Source organism: Thamnophis elegans, chromosome 4 (genome assembly GCF_009769535.1).
Source record: "Thamnophis elegans isolate rThaEle1 chromosome 4, rThaEle1.pri, whole genome shotgun sequence".
Classification (NCBI taxonomy): Eukaryota; Metazoa; Chordata; class Lepidosauria; order Squamata; family Colubridae; genus Thamnophis; species Thamnophis elegans.
The window spans coordinates 99,243,824-99,267,288 of NC_045544.1; the positions used below are offsets into that span (position 1 = coordinate 99,243,824).

Genomic DNA, 23,465 nt, shown 5'->3' on the forward strand with positions numbered 1-23,465 from the left:
TATATATTCTATCTATTTTCCTCTCCAGTGCCTCCAGAAAATAAAAGACCTGAGCATAGAGGAAGATGAAATTATGGTTTCATTCACTTGCACAAAACTCTTCATGTCCATAGAATCAGAACTAGCAAAAAATAAAATAAGTTATCCATTGCAGCAGTACTACACAATGCAACACACCCAATCTAACCTAATACCCAAGACAGATGAGATTCATGGGACTCATCAACTTTTGCCTCATTACCTACTTTCAGTTTGATGGACAAGTATGCCAACAAAGTACATAAGATGGTTACTCTGATAGCAGGGACTGGTACAACACCTAGAATTTATAGAACTATAAATAACTATATATATGGATCCATTATGTAAACAACACCTTTGTCTAATAAAAAAGGAACAACTAGACAAAATACATGAGATAGCCAAAATCTTCAAAGGAAAATCATGCAGAAAGAACAACATGCTACCCTTCCTGGATATCCTCATCAGCAGAGGAAATGGTGACAAATTAAAAACTCAAATCTATCAGAAAATCCCCCCCCCCATAGAGCACTAACCAAGTGCTCTATTGCTATAGCAATAACATCAAAAAAAAAGAAACAACACACAAAACAAATAGGCACACAACTTTATCAAAAAGTGCTCGGCCATACTAACTGCTACATCACAAATACAATCTATGAAAGGGATAATACAGAAATGACACCCCCACCAAAATTGGCAGGGCAAGCTATTCTCAGCAAACATCACACTATGCACACTGATGTTGTCAAGTTTGGTAATCAAACATTTGCAAGCAAACCAGCTCAGAGCACCAGGAATCTCCCCACCCCCGATACACATATTTAGTTACTAGGTTATATGATGCTCTGATTATGGTTGGTTTTGAGCAGCTTACAATAACAGTTACAAACCAAGAGTAAAGTTTACCCAGGCACTAAACAACATTTACTATGACACCCACATTCATCCTCCAAAGGAGAACAAATAAAACATCTCAGACTCTGAAGGCTTGCAGAAATAATCAGGTCTTAAATTGCTTTCTGAAAAGCTAACATGGTTAGTTCTTAGTTAAGTATTAATTTACTAAAAGATTAACATTTACAGCTAATACAATGTGTTCAGAGGCTACACCCTTTAGTGTTATTTGAAGGCTCTTCCTCACAGAAGTTTCTCTCCGTCTTAGCTTTCTGTTTATGCATACTTTCAATTGGATTACACATACTTGCAATTGGAAGTAGTGAATGTAATGATATCAATCCATTGATAATAAGATAGTTCTTATAGTTCTTTTCATATAATACAAATATTTCTAGCTCAGTACACAAATTATAGCATTCTCATGTCTTGTTTCCAGATCTATATTTATTGACACTTAAAGATCTGTTGATACTAAAGCATGTATCATGTATTTTACGTAGTTTAGCTCTACAGTAAAGGATTACCGAAAGTTTTCGATGTCTTTTGTGATCTTTGTTTGCTGAGTGTTGAAGCCACATGCTTTTGTTATGACGTCTTCCCTGTGTTTAAAAATAATACGTATGGTTTGTACAAGAATTTATCACTGGTACCACAAGCCTCCCTGTTCTTTTCCCTTTATAGGAGTAATTTAGATAGGGTGGTACCTGCTTTGGCAGCAGTTTCGGATCTCTGTCCTTTTCTTGAACTTGGGCAATATTTACATAACTTATCCTGCCAGTAATGTAGCACTGAAACAACCAGTTGAGGAAATGTACTTCAATATGTATTTTAAAATGCAGTTCAGCAGGATATAGGGCTTTTTCATGACCATTTTCACAAAGAAAAGGTATGGCAAATAATAGCCATAAGGGCTATTCATAATACATTAAGTATTATCCGTCAAAGATTGAGATTTAGGAGTGGTGAGAAATTGCATTTACTAATTCAGAATTGGCAAAAGATAACAAATGTATTAAATCCCACAAGGCTAAGAAGATTACTTCATTTATAGAGACATGGGGTAATGAGTGATAATACCTGGTAATAGCTTGTGAAAAGTCAAATAAAGATACGAACCGAGCAAATATGAGACTAGAGACACTCAGTAAAACATTTATAACAGCCTGTGGGGGTGTTACCTGTTCTGGCATCGAGTCAGGGTTCTGTCCTTTGAGTGAACTTCAGCAACACTTGTCTAACTTGTCCTGTGAGTATCCCAGCGTTCAGCTGATTGATCTAAACACTTGGATTCTAAAGCTTTTGATACATCAGGAGCTTTGATGTATTCACATTATACATTTGTATGTCTACTAAATATTAAAAGGCTCCTAGGCTCTTTATTTGACAGACCTTTCCCTAGCTACTTTGATCAATGTCATCCTACCTAAACCCATGTTGACCCATTAAAATACATTTTGTCAATGCAGCTATTTTTATGATACATTTATTTATTAAATTATCAACAAAAGCGAAACATTGCCCCTTTCTCTAAGACCTTTTCCTTTTTATTTATACCTAAGAAGGTGGGAAAAAGAGCTCCCTGCATCACAGTTTTCATTCTGTGGGATTGTATTGAAAGTAATGTCTTAACATCTGTTAACATCTTAAATACAGAGTCTGCTATCAGAATGGCTTCATTTGTGTTTGAATGGACTACAGCTTGGTTTTGGAAAACATCATCAACGTCCTTTCTAAGTGAGCACTAATATGCACAGCAAAAATACCCTTTTTATTCATTCCTCCGGTTACTTTAAACTTCAACTTTACTTAAGTATAGTTATTCTATAGTACAATGTCACTATGTTTATTCGCTTGGATTTCTGAGCAGATGTGGAGCTTCCATCATATACAGAGGTTGGTTGCTAACGGTTTGGCCTGGGTTGCAGAATTGGCAGTGACCCAGGCTTCCACTTCCCCGGACGCTGCTGCTGTTGCCGGCATGTTGCTTAGTAGTGTGTGTGCATGCACAGTTCACTGTAAATTGAACTGCACGCACATGCGCAAAGCGTGCGCAAAGCAAACCAGTAGTAAAACCGGGAGCAAGCCACCTCTGATCACATAGTGCATCTTTCTCTCTTCTTATTTCCTGTCTTCCTTTAAATAAAATTACACCGTAGCATCCTATATTCCAAGCAGGAGAATAATCCCACCAGATGTTTGTGCTCCTTGCTATATCATATTTGTTTTCCTGTATGAAGAGAAAGATTCATCTTGCTTATCTCCTACACTAAACTTTAGTAAATAAGCAGTGAAGATAGTGAACTTTATGACATACATTTTGTTTTTCAATGGGCAGCTTAATGACAAATGTATAGGCCAATTTTTTGTAGCTACTTTACCCAGAATTTCTTTGCATTCATGGCTTAATTCTTTGCAGTAAAGCTATTAGCTAACCTACTTGAGTCTGCTTAGGAATGTGGAGGAGAGAGGGAGAGTGAGGGAAGGAGGCAAAGAGAAAAGAGGGAGGGAGAGAAATATTAAGCTTTTAGAGAACAACTCCTTTGTTAGGACTAAACTGTATATGATTAGGAAGAGATACAATAGGTTCTCTCAGGACCTTTTTTGTTCTCCTAAAATAGTTGAGTAGATAAAGGGGAACTTGGAATTGGAGGAGAACTGATCCCTATTTTATCAATAAGATTTCTCCACACCACTAAATATTACTGTTACTGCAGGTAGGGGGAAATTGAACTGCCACGTAGTTCTCTTTTTTTATTTTTATGTTTAATAGAAACCTCAAAAAAGAAACTCATCTTGAGACACCTGCATCAGAATGGTTTGAAAGAAAATTCCCCTAGCTCAGCCACAATCCATACACACACATACAGCACTATGCAAAAGTCTTAGGCCACCATTAGATTTGTTGTAGCAAAATTTTAATGACCATTAAAATTATTACAGTTATAATTATTTTTGGGTCTTGAATACTATATCTTGAATTTTCAGTTTTCAGATTTCCCTTTGAGAGTGGTCTTGCTGATACAAAACTATGGCTTTATGTATGTTAAATTCTGTGATATTAGCATTTTAACAAAATAATAGAGTTGAAAGGGACCTTGGAGGTCTTCTAGTCCAAACCCCTCTATTCGAAAAAGAGTCCTATATCATTTCAAACAAAAGTTTGCTCCATCTCTTAAAACTCCCAATGATGGAGCACTCACAACTTTTGAAGACCTACTGATTAATTGTTCTATCAGGACAGTTCTTCTTAGTTCTAGGTTGCTTCTCTCCATTGCTTATTGTCCAGCCTTCAGATGCTTTGGGGAATAAGCTTGAGCCCCTCTTCTTTGTGGCAGCCCCTGGGATATTGGAACCCTGCTATCCTGTCATCCCTAGTCCTTCTTTTCATTAAAACAGACATACTGAATTCCTGAAACCATTTGTTGTATGTTTAACCTCCAGTCCTCTAATCATCTTTGTTGCTCTTCTCTGCACTCAAGCATGTTTTGCACAAACCCGGTGTAATAGATTTTTTTTGCATAGCACTCATTTTGTCATGAGATAGTAGAAGATATATAGGTGTTAGCAATGATAGTACTTAACTTCCATTCCATTTAGGCTTACAGGAGCCAGGGATCTGCTGTTGCTCAAGCATAATGGATGGTTATACTGCATACTTGCCACTTTAGGACATGGAAGCTGCTTTTTCCTATTTTTGAATACTGCATACAAATTTCCTGTATTTTCTGGCTGTATTCTAATATAGAGACCGAGACATAATTATATATGGTCATTATATCATTGCCACAACCTCAAATCTTAAGACATTTGCACAGTGCTGTAATAAACACACATAATTGTGCATGGGTAATGTTTTAATTAAAACAAAACAGCTTTGAGATATAGAATCTGCAAATTTGCAGTAGGACTGTTCACAGCTTGGAAGAAGCTTCATAACAGATACTTCTTGTACTACCAGCAATAACATCTTATCCTCCTGTACGAAGCATGAACATGGGAAAGCACTATGCTGAAAGCTGAAATTAATCAGCTACACATATACCATGTTAAGCATCAGCAATTTGGAATATACTGAAATTGGACACTTTAAGTCAGAAGAAGGAGCAGTGTTGCTTTCATAGTCAGGAAGTATATAGCAAGGATATATTTGAACACAATGCAATCAATGACCAAATAATATTACTTAGATTTCATGGCAAAAATTTAATATGACAATTGTCCAAGTTTATGCTCCAGTCACTGATACAGAAGAAGAGGTTGATGGGTTTTACAGATAAATTCAAACTGAAATTGAAAGAATATGTTATGTTACTTGTGGTTGGAACTGGAATGCCAAAATTGAAAATATTAAAGAGGAAAACAGTGAGATTATATGGCCTACAAAACATATTTAATGAGTTCCTGTTTCTGCCAACCCTGCAATTTGTTGACTGCTAACACAGTTTTCCAACAAATCAAAACAATGCCTACGTACAGAGATATCACCAGATGGAGTTAATAGAAATCAAATCTATGCTGTACTATTGGTACAGGAGGTGGAATGATTACTATTGGTACAGGAGGTGGAATGGGACTAGGGACAAGAGGACTGGAGAATGGCACAGCCAAAGATTGAAAGAGGTCAGTCTACACATCAATGTCAAAGAAAGAAATCCTTAATGCTGGCAAAGAAAGAGAGAGGGCGGGGGGAGAAAGAAAAAAGAAAAGAAAAGAAGAGGATGATTAGGAACAAAATGGATGGACTCAATCACAGAAGAATGTGGATGGATTCAATTATAAGTTCAGAGTTGAAAGATCTGAATGAACAGGTTGGGGATAGATTGCCCTGAAGAAAAATTGCTCTATATATTTGGTCACTAACTCAACCCCAATTTAATAACAATATTTTTGGAAGACATTTGACCTTAAAGCAGGTCCATATTCTAAAATATAGGTCTTTGCTTCGTTGTGATAAGGAAGGATTTGCTTTTGCCTCTTTTGCTTTGATAATTACCTGCTAAACTGAATGATTTTATAAGGTTCTCCAACTTCATTTGGGGAACTCAGGGTCAGAGTTTCCTGTAGACCCATATTGGCGCAGCAACATGTATTTCCTCGTTAATTAGATTATCTGTCAGTAGACCGTGAGTCTGACTTCTTTATGATTCTGCTTTATAGTGCCTAAGGATAGTCTGCCTACCTTGACAGTGATTTAAATGTCTGCTTTTCAAGAGTTCATGTCAGGGTTTGGGTGAGTTTTCTCCCTGAATCTTCAGTGGAAGGGATGTTATCACTTCCGTGTAAATCCTGAAATGACGACTTGGCCTTAGGGTTGTCTTACTGAATAAATACTGTCATAATTGATAGGTAACCATAAGTAAAAGTAACAGTTAAATTGATCTTTCTTAACCCAGAAGAATGACGATTATTTTGAAAAACCAGGAAGCTATTTATGGCACCGTTTAGGTGTATTTCAACAAGTTTTAAGACTCATAGAGTATTGTTATGATTAATTTGGGTTTTATTTGTACAGAATACTATATGTCTGCATTTCTCACTCTTTCTGTCATAAGTAGGGTTGTTTGATTCTAGTTTGCATGAAAAAGCTGCAAGTTTCGTGCCAAAGGTTAGCCAGATTTCATCGCTTCACCATTGCTAGTGTAGTGCAGTCCATTGCTTTCCGTTTTGTTTTTCCTATATTTTTTACTATTTACTTATAGGAATAATAAATTGCAAAATTCTCATAAAGGGCTAAAATTTGACTGAAATATTCCTATTTGCAGTTTCAGCTCACTTTGATTATTCAACAAATGGGATTGTATTGATGGAAGATTCTCAGAGAGTTTGAGAATCACTGAAGTCCATAACCAGCAGGGGGAGATATGGTGTAAGGCTGAAACCACTATAGGAAACGGGGTGGGGGGGTGGGGGGGTGGCTGACCTTTCTTCCTTTAAGTTTGCAGGCTAAACAAGTAAGTTAAGGCAGCAATAATAGTCACCCTGTTAGTCCTACTCTTGAAAGCAAGGTCAACCTCTGGTAAAACATGGATTATCTAGGATTCAGTCCAGGATGAAATTGTTGACTTGGTGTGTGTCATGGAGACCTGATTAATGGAAATGAAATCCATCTTCACCAACTCTAATTGCTGGGCTACTCTATTATGCAACTGGCTAGGATTATAAAATAAGGAAGTAATGTATAGCTATGATCTAGTCATTTCATCTTTCCGACCAGATAATCTGTCCAACAATCAGCCAATTTCTGACATAGCCTGCTGTGTTTCTATAGCCAGGATAATGTAGGGATACAATTTATATGCCATCCACGGTGCTATTTAATAGTATGTCTCTCTAAGCTACTCAGGATGATCTCAGGCATGATGCTAGATCAGGGGTCCCCAACCCCCCGTCCATGAACGGACACTGGTTCGCAGCATACCAGAAACCGGGCCGCACAAACAAGTAAAACCCTATCCATGGAATGCAGGCAGCATGCGAAACCACTCCCCCTATGGTCCACGGAAAAACCCTTTTCTACAGAACCAGTCCCTGGTTCAGAGGTGGGTTCCTACCAGTTCGCACCAGTTCGGTAGAACCGGTTCATCAAATCTACCTGTTAGAAGAGGTTCCACTAGTGGACCCGGAAAGCAGGCCACACCTACAGAAGAGGTTCCAAATTTTTTTGAAACCCACCACTGACACACATATACACACACACACACAGACTCACACAGAGAAAGAAAAAGAGAAAGAAAGGAAGAAAGAAAAAAAGAAAGAAAAAGAGAGAGATGAAAAAAAGGAAAAAGGGACAGAGAGACAAAAGGAAGGAGAGAGAGAGAAAGAAAACACATGGCCAGCAAGCCACTCCCACTAGGTCACATGGCCGGCAAGCCACTCCCACAAAGGAGGCCACACCCACAGGGTAGGTTCGAAATATTTTTGAAACCCACCACTGCCCTGGTTCCCAAAGGTTGTGGGGTCACTGTGCTAAATTATCCTGACAATGAGATCAATCAATCAGTGGAAAGGCTTACGGTACCTCTGAAGTTGTGAGTGCTCCATCACTGGAGATTTTCAAGAAGAGAGTAGACGGTCTCTTGTCTGGAATTGCATAGGGTGTCCTGTTTGAGCAGAGGATTGTTCTAGAAGACCTCCAAAGTTCCTTCCAACACTATTATTCTATGCACTCCTAAAAAAGAATTGCAAGTTGCACTTTGATTTAACATTGGAATTTTTGGAAAAATCGAGAAAAATAGAAGGGGAAGCACGTATCTTTTCATTTGGAAAGTCTGCAAATTTCAAAACAAATAGCTAAATATTCAAGCTAGAGGCTGCGTTAAGTTTTTAATTTCTGTTTTTCTATTTAGTGTTTAAATTATTTTTCTATATAAGCTAGTTATTTTCATTTAATTTTAATCTTTAATCCTTCCCACTCCTAAGGCTGATTATTATTATTCTGGAATTTCTGCAACATTTTCTCCAAGAACTTGTTAAATTACAGTAATTCCTATTGGTAGCAAACTAGTATCAGCTTGTGGTCTCCTAAGAGCATTACTTTATTGCATATATCTTCTTTAATCAAGCAATATTTATCTCTTCTTTATTAAACGTTTGCAGTATTTAAAACTAAAATGTTCTATAGTTCTTTTCTTTCTAACAAATTTAAATTCTGTGAAATTGTGAATTGTATCCAGGACAGATACTGGGTACCACATTCTCATCCCTTGGAAGATGGTGGCAGAAGGAACTGACAAACAGCTACTCACAATGGATGGAGCCAAGAAATGAACATCAAAACTGCTTCTGGACAAAGAGATTTGAGACTCCAGTTTTTCACCCAGTGGTTTTATCTGGTTCTGATACAGATACATTTTAAGTAAGTTGTAATTTATATTACTATGTGTTTTGATAAAGCATTGAAATAAATATGTGGCATGGGGCCTGGTTGTTTGGAAGTCTGCCTCTCCTTGATTCCATATGCTCGATCCATCAGATCTGGCATGAGAGGCCTGGTGCAGGTGCTGTCTTTTGGGGAACTACACTTTCAGGTTATCACAATTGACAGATCAAAGAAGAAGGCCTTCTCTGTAGTGGTGCCCGTCTTATGGAACATTATTATCCTGAATGAGATCATATCCACCCCTTCTTTGTCATCAGGCCTGGGGGGGATCTCAGAAGACCCATTAAATCTTGAGGTGGTACCACTGCTGATTTATTCTGAGGAGTTTTTGGGGGAAGGGGAATTACATGACTGTGTTGGACATGTTTAGTGTGTGTGTGTGTGTGTGTGTGTGTGTGTGTGTGTGTTGCCACCCAGAGTCACTTCTTGTGAGATGGGCAGGCATATAAATTTGAAAAAATAAATGAAATAAAAAATTATTTTGAAAATGACAGAGGGATGGCACATAATCAATCAATACATGGAAAATGTAATAGAGAAGTTTAATGATCAATTGATAGCAAAGAACAATTTGTCTCCAAGAATTTTCATAACCACAAAAATGTGGTTTCTCCCAAAGCTCTTGGGACACTACATTTTTAAAAAAAATAAAGATTTATTGAAATAATAATCTGGTTCTTTTTATGTTTTCCAGCTTTATTTCTGTTGATTAAACAGAATTTGCTGTAGTCTGAGTTTTGAATGCAGTTTGAGGAGATTTATTTTTGTACTGCATTCAAATGTGGCTTATGAAGCTCAGCCACATATACTTTGATCAGTTAGAAGTTTTGGAGAAGAACTGCTCTTTTCTCATCCAGCAGTTTTTTGGCATTGCTTTATTAAAACACCTGCTAAACACAACTTCATCTTGTTTATTCTGATGTATATTATTAGTTTTCATCAAGTATACATTTATACTAGAAATTGCACTGTTGTGTTAACAGACATAAGCAAGAGAGTGCCTACATGGAAAAATATGGCAAAATATTTTACTTTGAGGAATGCAATTTACGGAGGTCAAGTGGTACCTCGTGCTAGACCATAAGTACACAAAGATGATTTTAAAAATATAGATTTAAATTCAGTGGAGAATAATTGAAAAACCAGCAGCAAGGTAATGATAGGTCTTAGCTTTAATTAAATTAATTAAAAGATGGAAAATATAAAAATAGGGTGAAAACAGCATGCACTGAAATGAATATGGATTATTCCACCTTCATCAAGGTAAAAGGGGCTCTAGCTTAGCACTTCCAGATGTGTAGAAAAAAAACTCTTACCATTCCCAGTTATTCTAGAAATTGTGATTCTTATTGTGAACTTCTCTAAGGAATATTAGATTTGAAAAGGCTGCAAGAGGTATTTGTGATAATCACATAATAAATACTGCATCTCTATTGCAAGAGCTATTTTAAGTTAGATATCACATGTGATGACAGGGGCAACTATAATACAATGATAACATATACAATGTGATAAATGTATCACCCCCAGCACGCACGTGCGCGCGCACACACACACACACACTAAACTTCTGCTTTCATGTCCACTTTATTGTAATTTTCTAGAATCCTGGACAAATAGAGGATTCAATTGGCTACTTATTGCATATCCAGTCAGGATTCCAAGTAACACCCTCAACAGAAGTAAGACTCCATGGCAGGCATTTTCCTCAGTCTTCCATTTTATTAGAGATGGCATATTGGTACACCTGGGAGAATCCAAATTTAAAAGGTTCCCCTGCACCCACATATCCATCACATGGTCCAATCACTTCCCCGTCCCAATTGGATTTGCTTCCCAGTCACGCCTTTCCAGGTGCAGGCTGAACGTCCTTGACTCCCAGGGAAAAGAATGTTGTTATGGCTATCCCTCTCATCCTGACTCCATCCACCCACCCACCCACCCGTTTTCCGTAGCATGCCAATCCACCAAGTGCGGTAGCCCTAAAGATCCAAAGTAAAAGATGGCCTCCAGGGTTGTCATATCCGTTTTTCTTAACCTGTTGCTTGCAGATGCATTAGAAAAGATGAAAGATGCCTAGATGGAAAAAGCTGCATTAAAGACACTGTTTGAGTTTGTATTTGTGTATGTGTATATGTGATAAATATAATTTTGGAACCTATTGAAGCTAACTTAGCTTCCTTTTGCTAGAAAGTAGAGCTTTTAACATGTCCATCTAACTCATCCCAACAGAGGTTTTACCTTTTAAAGCTTTGGGAAAATATAAGGTCGCTTTTTATTTAGGTAACATCAAGAATATAAAATTGATGTCTCCTCTCAACTGTCTCTAAAACTCTTAATGGGAGTTAGACAAGCTTTTAGTTTCTAAAGATCATCCAGGGGGAGCAAACACTGTTATGCAGGGGCAGCAAATATGTATATGTGTATTTATTTAGAACATGTACATACTGCCAGAGTCTTAGAAACATACAAAACTTAAATAAAAAAAAAGGGGGGGGGGAAATCAAGGTATGGTAAAATAAAATGTAGCCTATATTTTATAATATTGATTCTTTTTTCCAGATCATGATGAAGGAAAGAAGTCTCTTAAAAAGAATTGGGTACTTTTTTATTACATTAAAGTGGACTAATCAAAATAAAGACATCACCATGGCCAGCAATTCATTAATCAACACCTCCCAGGAAACTGCCAATCACCGCCCCACCCATTGAAATCTTAACAGTCTACAACCCTGCAAATAACCACATCTAAACTGATGTGCTAAGGAAGTCTCATTGGGATGCTGGGGAAAAGGTCTGCAATCTACCCCGCCCCCAAGCCCCCATAATCATTACCCCAGTATTGCTATTCTAAAACCCAGAGAATCTGGGTGGATTACTAAATTTAAAACATAGAGTTACCTCAAACTAAAAATTCTTAAGTAGCTAGTCAAATATCTAGCAGTCATTCTCTTAAATGAATCACCACATAGTAGCTAAAATAAAAACCTGAACCTCATACTAACAGCTTGGACTGGTACCGGTCTGTAGCTTTCCAGAAATCAGTCCACGCAAACAAGCGAAGCCCCATCGGAGGAATGCAGACAGCACACGAAACAACATCTCCTCCAGTCTGTGGAAAAACTTCTCTCCGGTCCCTGGTGCCCAAAAGGTTGGGGACTGCTGAACTAGTTTAAACATCCATCCTAATTAGGGTTAGAAATGAAATACTAATGGAATTACTAAAGTACATAACAACAAGATAACAGGCATACTTCATGTTCACAATAACTCCAGGACACAATGCACTTAATCAATACATGAAGCAAAAGCTATGTGTAAGTCAACACACAAACTGTCCAAGTAAGTCTTAGAAAGTACAGTATATTTTAACTGACTGGGATGTAATCTAAATAAAACTTTCAGATATTCATGCTTAACAGGGTTGTGAAAAAGAAAATGAATGAGTCAGTGGTGTGTCCCAAGTTCTTTTAACCAAGGGGATCCTCTTTATGCGGGTAATATACGAAGATAATTTCAACAGTTTCACCATTCTCTTTGCTCTAATCATTTTCTTAGAGTTTGCCATTTTATTCTTACATAAACCAGCTCTCGTTTCTCTATAAAGGTTTTTTTTTTCTAGATAGCATATTGCTTTATGCCTCAAATAGAAACCATATTTCCATGTTATCTACTGGCTTTATTTATTTTAAGGCTGCTACATATGAACTCAATCTTATTTTAATCCAGGAACTGCCTCAAAATGATTTTGTGGATTGCAACTTGATTTGCAAAGGTCACAACAGTATAATCGAGAAGAAAATTACGTATTTTTATCGTTAAGTGGTTGGATACGTCAGTGCCTTCCACAGAAAGAAATGCACCTTTAGGAAAAGCTGTAATCTTTGCCTAACCACCGCCATCCCCTGAGGCCATTTTGTGACCACACTTGGCAAAGTGCCACAGGGGCCACTGGTGTGGTCTCAACTGCAGCAGGATTTTACTGGGAGTGGGAAGAATTGATTACGGATAGTCCTCGACTTATGACCACAATTGAGCCCCAAATTTCTGTTGCTAAATAAGACAGTTTTTAAGTTAATTTTGTCTCATTTTTACGACCTTCCTTGCCACAGTTGTTAAGTGAATCACCAGTTGTTAATTTAGTAACATGGCTATTAAGTGAATCTGGCTTCCCATTGACTTTGTTTATCAGAAGGTCGCCAAAGGGGACCACATGAGTCAATTGCCAGGGGTCTGGATTTTAATCATGTGATCATAGGGATGATGCAATGTTTGTAAGTGAAAAACGGTCATAAGTCACTTTTTTCAATGCCATTGTAACTTTGGTCATTAAATGAACTGTTGTAAGTTAAGGACTACCTATACTTCCCTGTCTTGCAGGCTGAGAGTTTCATTCCTTCCAGAGGTTGTTTGAAGTAAAGCATTCTCACAGTGAATTCTACACAGAAATATAGGCCAGTGTTGCACATGTTTGGATTAATATTTCCATTATTCTCAACCAATAAATAGCTAGAGATAATGGGAAAGTCAACATAATATGAAGACCAACAGTTTGATGAAAGTTGCTGTCAAAGAAGTACATGTCTCAGCTCACCTTATCTTTGGGGGAAAAAGTGCATAATAGGTAGTATACCCTGTGAATGTAAATTTAAACCAGTAGGGCAGTGTTGGTGACAGGAGTGCGGTTGCGGATGATGGAAACTGGAAGACCAGGTGGCTGTGGCGCATGTGTGCATCGGAAACCGGAAGATCAACCGGAAGATGCGCGCATGCGCACTGGGCAGCTGCTCTTCCAGTTTCCAGCGCTCCCGCATGCATGAAGACCAGCTGGCCAGCATGTCGGAACCCGGAAGAGCAACGGGCAACGGTTCTGTGTGCCACTTCCAGCACGCTTGCCATAGGTTCGCCATCATGGCAGTAGGGTCTCGAAATTGGTCAGCATGTTGTGATGGTAATCTTGCTTCTGTTCTGGCTTAATTTAAATAAATAAGACACAATATCAGAATTTTGGCAAGCATAGAACAGCCAACCCTAATCGATACTTTTCTAAAATCAAAACATGTTTATGTAATATATAAAACCATAGCATTTATAGAAGTGGAAGAACTACAACAACTATCTAGTTCCTGCAATGAGCAGGAAACTTAATTAAACCATCCAATCTTTTCTTAGAGATCTCCAGAAGTGGATCATCCACAGGTTCCATAAATAGATTGTCCTACTGCGGTACAAATCTTTCTGTCAGGAATGATTTCAATTCTGCTATCAATGGGAAGTGTTTCTGCTGTATAACATTTCCATTTTTTTTTTAGCACTGAGGTCTTGCTAGTAAAAAATGGGACTCCCATTTATTTCCCAGTCTCAAGTGGTAGTGAAGCTGCTCTTCTTTTCCATTCACATGTTGCACTTCTACAATAATGGTTGTACGTGTTCAATATCTGTACCCAATTCAAGAATAACTGAAAACAACTTGCTCTTGTAACTTGATTGCTACCAGAACTTTATATTTGCACTGATTTTTGGTTACTATAATTTATCCATTGAGATTTTCTTCTTTTTAAGATGTGGCAAGCATATGTTCTTTTCCCAAATTAATTTGTCCTTGCAAAGCCTAATGTCAGCATCTTTTTATTCCCCGTTGTGCCTGATATTTAATGGGGATTTTTTTTTTGTTATTGTTTTCCATGGCACAAGTTACTACTCTGTTATTTGGGCAGTAGAAAAGGAAAGGGGAAGGAAAAGCCAAAAGCAATATTTTTTTTTAAAAAAACCTAACCACAATTAAATGTCAGCTGATCAGCTTTTAGAAAACAGTTGGCTTCTTCTCTCTCTTCTCTGCTCTCCTTTCTTCAAAGTGCTGCAATTTAGCAGTAAGCCAAAACAACGAATGAAGCACTTGTTTCATGCAGCCAGCTTTTAGCAATGTGTTATTGGTTATTTGAAAGCAAAATGAAATGTGAAACATGAACCAGCTCTTCTCTCCACTGCAAGTCCATTAAATTATAGAGACAATATTGTAGTGCTTAGCTGACATATTTGTTGCGAGACGTATCTCATTATTATATGCTGGCAAAACACAGCACTTGTAATGGACCAATTAGGAAGAAGGCAGCTATTGAGTTTGGATTATTACTCCATTTTATAGGTGGGTAAGCAGATCTTTCCCAAAGTTGTAGTTATTTTTTTGGCTTCTTTTGTAGGGAAGTAGCAGAGCTGGAGAAAAGATTCTCCTGAAATAACAATGCAGTTAAGACTCAGAGTAATATATATTTGTCTCATCTCTCGCCTGGAAAACTCTACACCAGGGGTGTCAAACTTGCAATGACACATTCTCATTACGTGACATTTTGCAACTTTCCCTCCCTTTGCTAAACCAGCAGCAGGAAGGCTTTTCTCTCACACTTTTTCAAAGTGTGTGTGTGTGGGGGGTACTCTCTATTTTGCTTTTCTTTTTTTGGCTTCTGTCACAGGGAGGTAGCACCTTTTGCAAGTCTGGCTTCTGCCAGGAAAGAAACATGTCCCAGCCAAAAGAGGAGTTGAAGAATCAGAAAGAAATCACCATTTAGGGAAATGTTTCTATGTTCTTTGTACCTGCTAACCTGTTCTGCTTTTATTGTGTGTACACGTATATACATCTGGATATGTACTTGTACCTAGATTAGCTGTGACTTTAAGAGCTAATCCAATTTAATACCCCTTAAGACTTTAAGGGGTATCAAACTGGCGGCCCGTAGGCCGGATGTGTCATGCGCAGGCCATGCCCACCCCAGCTCTGTCAAGGGGAAACACTGTGATATGTGATGACAACATGATGCTGTGAGTTTGACACCCATGGTCTAGAGCATGGGTGTCAAACTTGCGGCATCACGTAATATTTCATGTGTCAGAACTGGGATGTGTGTTGCCTGCATCTGGCCCGTGGGCCGCCAGTTTGACACCAGTGGTATAGAGCAGCAATGGTGAACCTTTTTCTTCTGGTGTGCCAAAATTGTGTGTGCACGCGCTCACACGTTCCCACACCAATTCAATCCTTCCCACCCACCTGCGCATGTGCACGTGACCCTCCCATGCATGAGTGCACGACCCCTTCCCAGGCTCTGGAGGCTTTCCTGAAGCATGAGGAGAGTGAAAACAGCCTACCCCAACCTTCCAGAAGGCCAAAAATCAGCTGGCCGGCACGTGCATGTGCCCCGTAGCAAATATTACTCTGGGTGCCACCTGTGTGCCATCATGGGTCTAGAGTAGAGGTCCCCAAACCTGGCAACTTTAAGTCTTGTGGACTTCAACTCGCAGAATTCTCCAGTAATTTTGGGAGTTGAAGTCCACAAGTCTTAAAGTTGCCAAGTTTGGGGACCCCTGGTCTAGAGGATTCATTATATTTTCTTTTCACTTCTCTTCTATAGTCTTTCATGCTCAATGATGTATTTAGCATTATGGGACGTAATAAATAGCTGGTATCTTATACTGAAGTCAGTAGTCTAAGTCTGACATGAAATTTGCTCCCCAAGCATTGCAGCCATTTCACTACCTCAAGAGATGCAAGAAAGCCAACAGTACAGATTTCTCCCTAAATAACTAAAGAAGCTGTGAGAGGAGATAAAAGCAGCGACCAAACGTGCTCATAGAAGAGAATATATGCAACTCAGGGTTGAACTGTAAAGTCTTTGGGGCTTTGTAAGCTTGCTTGTTTGCTTGAAAATATTTCATTCATTGGTGTAACCAAGCATCATCAGCAGTACTAGTGACTGAGGTTTGCTCCCTGTTTATTTACAGGGGTTTGCCCTGCAAATGCTGATAGTTGCCTGGTCTCCTCCTTAGTAGATCCTTTATTAGGGTTGTTTTCTGCTTGATTGTCTGGTACTAATACCGGCTTATCTGGGTATTGTTTCTGTTCTTTTTGTTTTCTTAACTTTCTAATATCTCTTTTGTCTTTTATTGATTTTATTGTCTCTTTTGAATAGTGTGCAAATTATTCTTTGACTAGGGTGTAAACATAGTTTATCTCTATGTGCCTTTCTCCCAAACAGATTCTCTTTCCCAAGATTGTGAAAGCATGCAACAGTAATGGTTAGAGGAGAAAGGTTTAGGAGCCCCTACTTGAACCAGCAAAGCTAACCCACCACATCCCTGTGTGTTGTCATGTGCAAGCATAAGCTCCATTATAGTGTTACTGCTTAGAAAGGCCCTCCAGCTTTTCTATGATCATAGGAAGAACATCTGATGTCAAACATGAAACAGGATTCCCTATCAGGAAATAACTTTGGTGAGAATCCTATCAAAAAGTAGATAACATCTATAGTTTCTGGAAATGTTCTAATGGAAACAAAAATTCCTTGGAAAATAACATGTTATTTTCTTATTATTTTATAAGTTATAAAATAAGGACTTTATCTACTTAAGAGTTTTTTAAAAGTCTGGTACAGATTTTTTTTGGGGGGGGATATATTCAAGATAAAATCTACTTTATGAAAAGAAGCAATCCTGTTTCTTCTCTGTAAGGAAACAGAGGGGGAATGACCTTTTAAGTTCACTTAGTTGTCTCAGCATCTTTCAGCACCATTGACCACGATTTCTTTATGGTCAGTGGTGATAGGCTAGGTGATTGGGGGAGCGTATTTAATGGCTTGCAGGAGGTGAGGGCTGCAGTAGGCGGGACCAGGATTTCCTTTGGGAGTTGGATTTCAGGGTTTCTTTCATAAAACAGACTACGCTTTTCATATAATTCCTATCTCAGAGTAGATGAATCTGAAATTTGGAGGGGGCTCTGGAAACTGCAGAAAAGAACTTCAAGAGCACAAGGATGGTTCCCCTAAGCTTTTCATAAAGAAAAACAAATTGATAAAACTGGGCATAGTTTTAATGTTTTATTCACAGAGATAGTAGAACAGAGTGTCTGAGTTTGTGTGTGTACACACACTTCATTGTATATGGCTTCAGTGTCACTTTTGCTAAGCTGCTCTAATTCAGCTTACATCTATCTTCCCCATCACTTCTTTTGTGGCCTTCGATGTTTCCTGCTGAGCAAATTGAGTTGGTTTGAGCAAAGCAGCAAATTCTGGTCCTTCATGAAACGACAATGTTCAAGTGGTTTGAAAACTAGATCCAGACTGACCAGGAACATGAATGTGCTTCCTCCCATCGATTCCTCAGCAGAGATTATACAATAAAAACGTGCCGCAAAGATGCCTTGGGACAACTCGAGTAAGAACAGGGGTGATGGTATTCCAAGCTTTGTGGGGAGGAGGTCAGGGCAGTAAGAGTGAGTCAGAAAGCAGCATTTGATATTGCAATGTAAGCCTCACCCTCTTTTTTTTTTTCATGTGCGCCACAGGAAATTGCACACATTCCCAATAGGGGCTGAACTTGTGTCGCAATGCTGCTTTTCTTTTTTCCTCCTCTGGTCGTTATGAAGTGGGAGACCAGAAGCTTTACAATCTCAAGCAGTGTAAAATCACTGTAATGGGTCTAAAAGTAAAACCTCCCTTAAGTCAAGCTCAAATCCTGGTGATTTTGTGGACACATCTCTGGAGGTTTTCTGATAGTAGCATGAAACTGGCTTGCTGCTGCCTTCTTTCAGGATGTTTTTCTAACTGCCCAATCTAATCTACAATCCTGATAATTTCATAATGTTTTCCCTTCAAATTATAACAAGCTGTAATCCTGCTTAATTTTTTCAGATCAGCCAAGGTTGGCTGGGTACTGCCATCTAGCTGGGCATACTAGGTACTGTGTACTTGGAGAAAAATGAAGGAGAAGCCTGTATCTCCTGAATTTTCAATATTTGGTTTCTGCACAAATTATGAGTAAGTCTTCTCTCACACAAAGCCCTTAAACCGCTGCTCCAAAATCAGAAGAAACCATCCCAGGCTAGACGTATTCATGCCTTGTTTCCCTTATATACGGAGTACATTCACAGCCATATTTTCAGATTTAATTCGATTAATATCCATTTTTATGATTCTCTTTTTTTTCCACAGTAGCAATATTTTCTTTATTGAAACATTTATCCCAGATTTTACAAAACGAAGAGTGTGATGCCGACTTCCAGTGTGGGAAAGATTGATTCTTAATGTTCCCATGGAGGGGGGAAAAAATCCCAGGCCTCCTTTCTATGAAAGGTCTCCAAGTTCACCAGAAAGGAGAACCATTTGCTTATTTTTCTCAGTTGGTTTTTCACTCCCCCAACATCTTCTTTAAACACACACACACACACACACACACACAAAATTAGGCTATTTTTGGTCTCAAATAATTTGGTTCAACATCTTTACTTTCATATCAACATATATTTCTGTCTCTCTAAAGGGACAGTATTAATGTATATGTGGGAATGATGTGGGAAAGTATTATCCTTTTGTTTCCTTTTCTGCCATCATTCTATTTCATGCAGGATTGACATGAGACTTGGTTTGATTATTCTCAGGACAAGAGGCCAACTTGCGGTTACATTGTGTTCTGTGTCCGTGCCCGTGGAAAAAACTGGGAGGAAATGAAAGGTAAGGAAAGAGCAAATTGCTTTTTATCAAAGTAAGGGATATGAAAGAGCATAATCAGAGGTGGGTTTCACATAAGCTTACCACTGGTTTGCCGCATGCACGCATGCTCGTTTCATGAGTGCGTGTGCCTTTCGTGCATGTACTTTGCTCTCTCTCGCAGCTTGCATGTATTTATGCAGCTTAGAAAACATGGCTAAATAGTACAGCATAGAACCTGGGCAGATGGGCTGGCCAACCCGCAGGTCGTCACTACTGGTTTGCCCAAACCGGTTGAATACCAGCTCTGAGCATAATGTGAGCACAATACCAAAGAAAGCAGGCTCAGTTGCTGTAACAAATTCTGAAAGAGGAAATCTAGCAGCCTAGCTATTACTTCTTCACAACATTGTCATAGGAGGATCTGCACCTGTTGAATACCCTGGGAACTCTTTTAAAAAGTCAGGCCATAAAGTAGCGAAAACATGGTGGTAGTAATTGGTTTACTGGGCCATGCTTGCTGTAGGCTATAGCTGTTGCCAGGCTGCAACAAGCTGAGCTACACATTAAAAATTGGAAATAACAAATAAAAATACACATTACTTAGTACCTATTACACATTACTTACCTACCCTCAGCAGTATGATTCAATCAATCCTTCTATTTACAAATATTTGAGACTAAGCAAGGACATCCTTTGCATAAAGGAGATCTTGCATTTACTCACTGTTGAAAAGAATAAGGTAACAGCTGCACTAGGAAGATAACTGTTGGAGACCTTGCTAAATTATCATCAATAAATATGGATAGTGTTGGACTACAAAATGTTAATAATCAGACCTGAAATAGCATTTTGCGTGCAATGAGAAACTATCACCCCTTTGAGGTAGACGGTCAGAAAATAAGCACTGCAGGGACCACTAAAATCTACTTGATTGTTGTAGGGCAGGGGTGTCAAACTGAAGGCTCGTGGGGCCCATGGGACCAGCCTGGAAGCAGCAAAGGACTGGCCCTCGGTCCCTTTGCCAGTGAATACAGAGCTCAGGGGAGATGTGTGCGGCGCCCCGTGCCCTGTTTTCACTGGCAGATGGTTATCCAAATAAACTAAAACCAAAACAAATGGAGAAATGTTTCTGCTTTTACATTTGAGAATGCAAGAAGGAACAGGAAAGGAGAAAGGGAAAGAGGAAAGACAAAGATGGGAAGAGAGAAAGGAAGGAATAATAAGGAAAGCGGGGAAGGAAGAAAAAATGAGAATGAAGAGGGAAGGAAAAAGAGAAGGAAGGAAGTTTATAATGAGTCTGAGGGAGGGTCTCAGGGAAGTCGTGCCTTAGATGCCCCTGACATGAGTGACAAGCTGGCCATATCCACTATGGTCAGGCCCACCCTGGCCTCTGAGGTCAAACACAATCCTAATGCAGCCCTCTATGAAATAGAGTTTGACACCCTTGTTGTAGGGCCAGGATGGCGAACCTATGGCATGTGAGCCACAGGTAACATGCAGAGCCATTTGTCAGGGCACTGGCCAGCCCTGTCAGCTGGCCAGTGCGCATGCGCTTGCTGGCCAGCTGAGTTCAGCCTTTTTAAAAGCCATTTTTCGCCCTCCCCAGGCTCCAGAGGCTTTACAGCCTGGGGAAGGCAAAAAGAGCCTCCTCCCGGAGACCCTCCAAAGGCTTCAGGAGATTCCCTGAAGCCTCTGGAGTGCAAAAAAACGATCCTAGGGGCAAACTGGAAGTTTGAGAACAGACTTCCGGTTTACTCGTAGGGTCAGTTTAAGCCCCCAGAGGCTTCAGGGACCTTCAGGAGGCTTCCCTGAAGCCTCCGGAGGACTAAAAACGACCCTACGAACAAACCAGAAGTGACTTCCGGTTTGCTTGTAGGGTCATTTTTTGTCCTCCGAAGGCTTCAGGGAAGCCTCCTGAAGGTTCCTGAAGTCTCCAGGGAGAGAGTGGGGGGGCTGTTTTCACCCTCCCCAGGCTCCTATAAAGCCTCTGGAGCCTGGGAGGGCGAAAAAAGCATGCAAAAAATGGGGGGAGTACCTCTCATGCATGCATGCGCACTGGGGGGGGGGTTATGCATTGCATTATGGGTGCGGCACGCCCACGCACGCCCCCCCTGCGCTCCTCCCCTTATGGCACGCGAACCAAAAAAGGTTCGCTATCGCTGTTGTAACTTACCAGAACTTTCCTCTTCTCCCTTTTATGGTTTATAGAATTCAATACTTTGACTCTTTCCCATGCTCCCACCTTTCCAGGAATGAAATGCCATTTGTTTTATTTCTGCCTTCCTCCATAGAATAGCCAGCTTTCGAATAACTGTAGTTGGTAGTTCAATACAGAAATAAGTTCTACAGAAGAGTTTTGGAACCTATGAAACAATTACTAATACAAAGGTTACTCAAAGCAGTAATTTGATAGCCTGAATTAGAATAAGAACTGCAGTTAACTACATTCATATCTGACACTTTGTTTACTAATGATAGAAATGCTATTTTTTAATAATTTTTTTATTTATTTACAAAGATACAAAATACACACATACAAAACTTAGACGTACACTACATTTACACAATACAGTATGAACAGGAACTTCCTGTTCTTTCTAAAAGCAATTGCCAATCGATACAAGTCTCCTTAAGATATTTCCCCTTCTAGTATATTTCATTTGCATTCCACCATTTTTAACCCTCTTATTTTACTCATCTATCTGCTATATGGGTGATTACCTCTAGTAAATTTAAACTCTCTAGAAATGCTATTTTTAAACCCTACAAGGTATCCTTGTAGTAATCATGAGATCAAAAGAACATATATATTCGGAGACAGCAGTCTAGAAGATTTATATGCCTGAATATACTCCCTGTTCCTCTTCAACACTCATAAAAGGGATGTGGAAATTTATCAGAATTTATCTTTTGTTAAAATTCAATAGCTAATTGAATTAAAATATAGTAGCCATTTAGACTTCCATCTAACATTCAATGGGAATCCCTGATTTGCAAATAGATTGTTCCTATTCCTTTATATAAATATTCACAGTACAGATAACAGTCTTGTGCCACTTTGAAGATAACCCAGACTGTCACAAATGCTATACCTACGCTTCCCTATAATTCAACCCGAACTTACATTTTATTTTAATTAATTTTTTTAAATTTAATCACTTTGAGAATACTAGTTTTAAGAATGGGTGTATAGCAGTGTTTCTCAACCTTGGTGACTTTAAGTGCTATGGACTTCAACTCCCAGAATCCCCCAGCCAGTTGTGAATCGCATAGAGTAGGCCTCCTCCGAATTCCATCCGCCAGCCAGTGCCGACTGGCGACTACGCGAAGGAGAGCCTTCTCGGTTGCAGCTCCGACGCTTTGGAACGATCTCCCCGTGGAGATTCGTACCCTCACCACCGTCCAGCCTTCCGCACAGCCCTCAAGATCTGGCTATCCCGTCAGGCCTGGGGATAAGACCTGTACTTTGCCCCACCCGAATGCTGAATGAATGTTGTGTTTTATTGGTTTATTTTTTTATTATTCACATTTTTTCTTTCTTGTGTTTTGTCCTACACTCCCTTCCCATTAATTGTAAGCCGCCCTGAGTCCCCTCAGGGAAAAGGGCGGCCTATAAATTTAAATAAAATGGAAAAAAAATGAATTCTGGGAGTTGAAGTCCACAGGACTTAAAGTAGTCAAGGTTGAGAAACACTGGTGTATAGAATTTTTTGATTTCTGTCAGGAAATTATGATTCATTACACTTAAAACTATCCAAGACTTATTTTGGCCACTATTTCCTTCATCACTTTTGTGGTAGGCTGATTTGTGCAAACAGAAGACAAACAGTGCTAGTATAGTTCATTTCAAAGGAGAAGGACTACTATTAGCTAAATATATTGTTCAAGCTTCTATTAGAACTGAACTACACATTATACTAAGTTTGTAGGATCAATCTACACTGGAGGGAAATTTAGATCACTTTCTAAGCATGATTCTACAAGCAAAGGCTTACCCTTATGTTCCTATAAATTCTACAATGCTTAACTAACCAATAAATGAAACAAATCCATTGGGACGTATGGAAACTTTTTAAATTTTTCCAACCCATGGAATGTTAGAAAGTAATTATATCAATGGATTGCTAGAATTGTCTGTCCATTTTTGCCTGTCTGTCAGCAGGAGATCCTCGCGGAAACAAAACATATT

General features: G+C 39.1%; 1 long non-coding RNA gene across 1 annotated transcript in view; it reads left to right on the plus strand.

Annotated features, from left to right (window-relative positions):
• Positions 1-19,162: 19,162 nt before the first annotated feature.
• LOC116507012 overlaps positions 19,163-23,465 on the plus strand; it is a 119,478-nt gene continuing 115,175 nt past the window's right edge. Inside the window, exon 1 of the long non-coding RNA XR_004255128.1 lies at positions 19,163-19,296. This is a non-coding gene — a long non-coding RNA (uncharacterized LOC116507012). The remainder of the gene's footprint in view (positions 19,297-23,465) is intronic.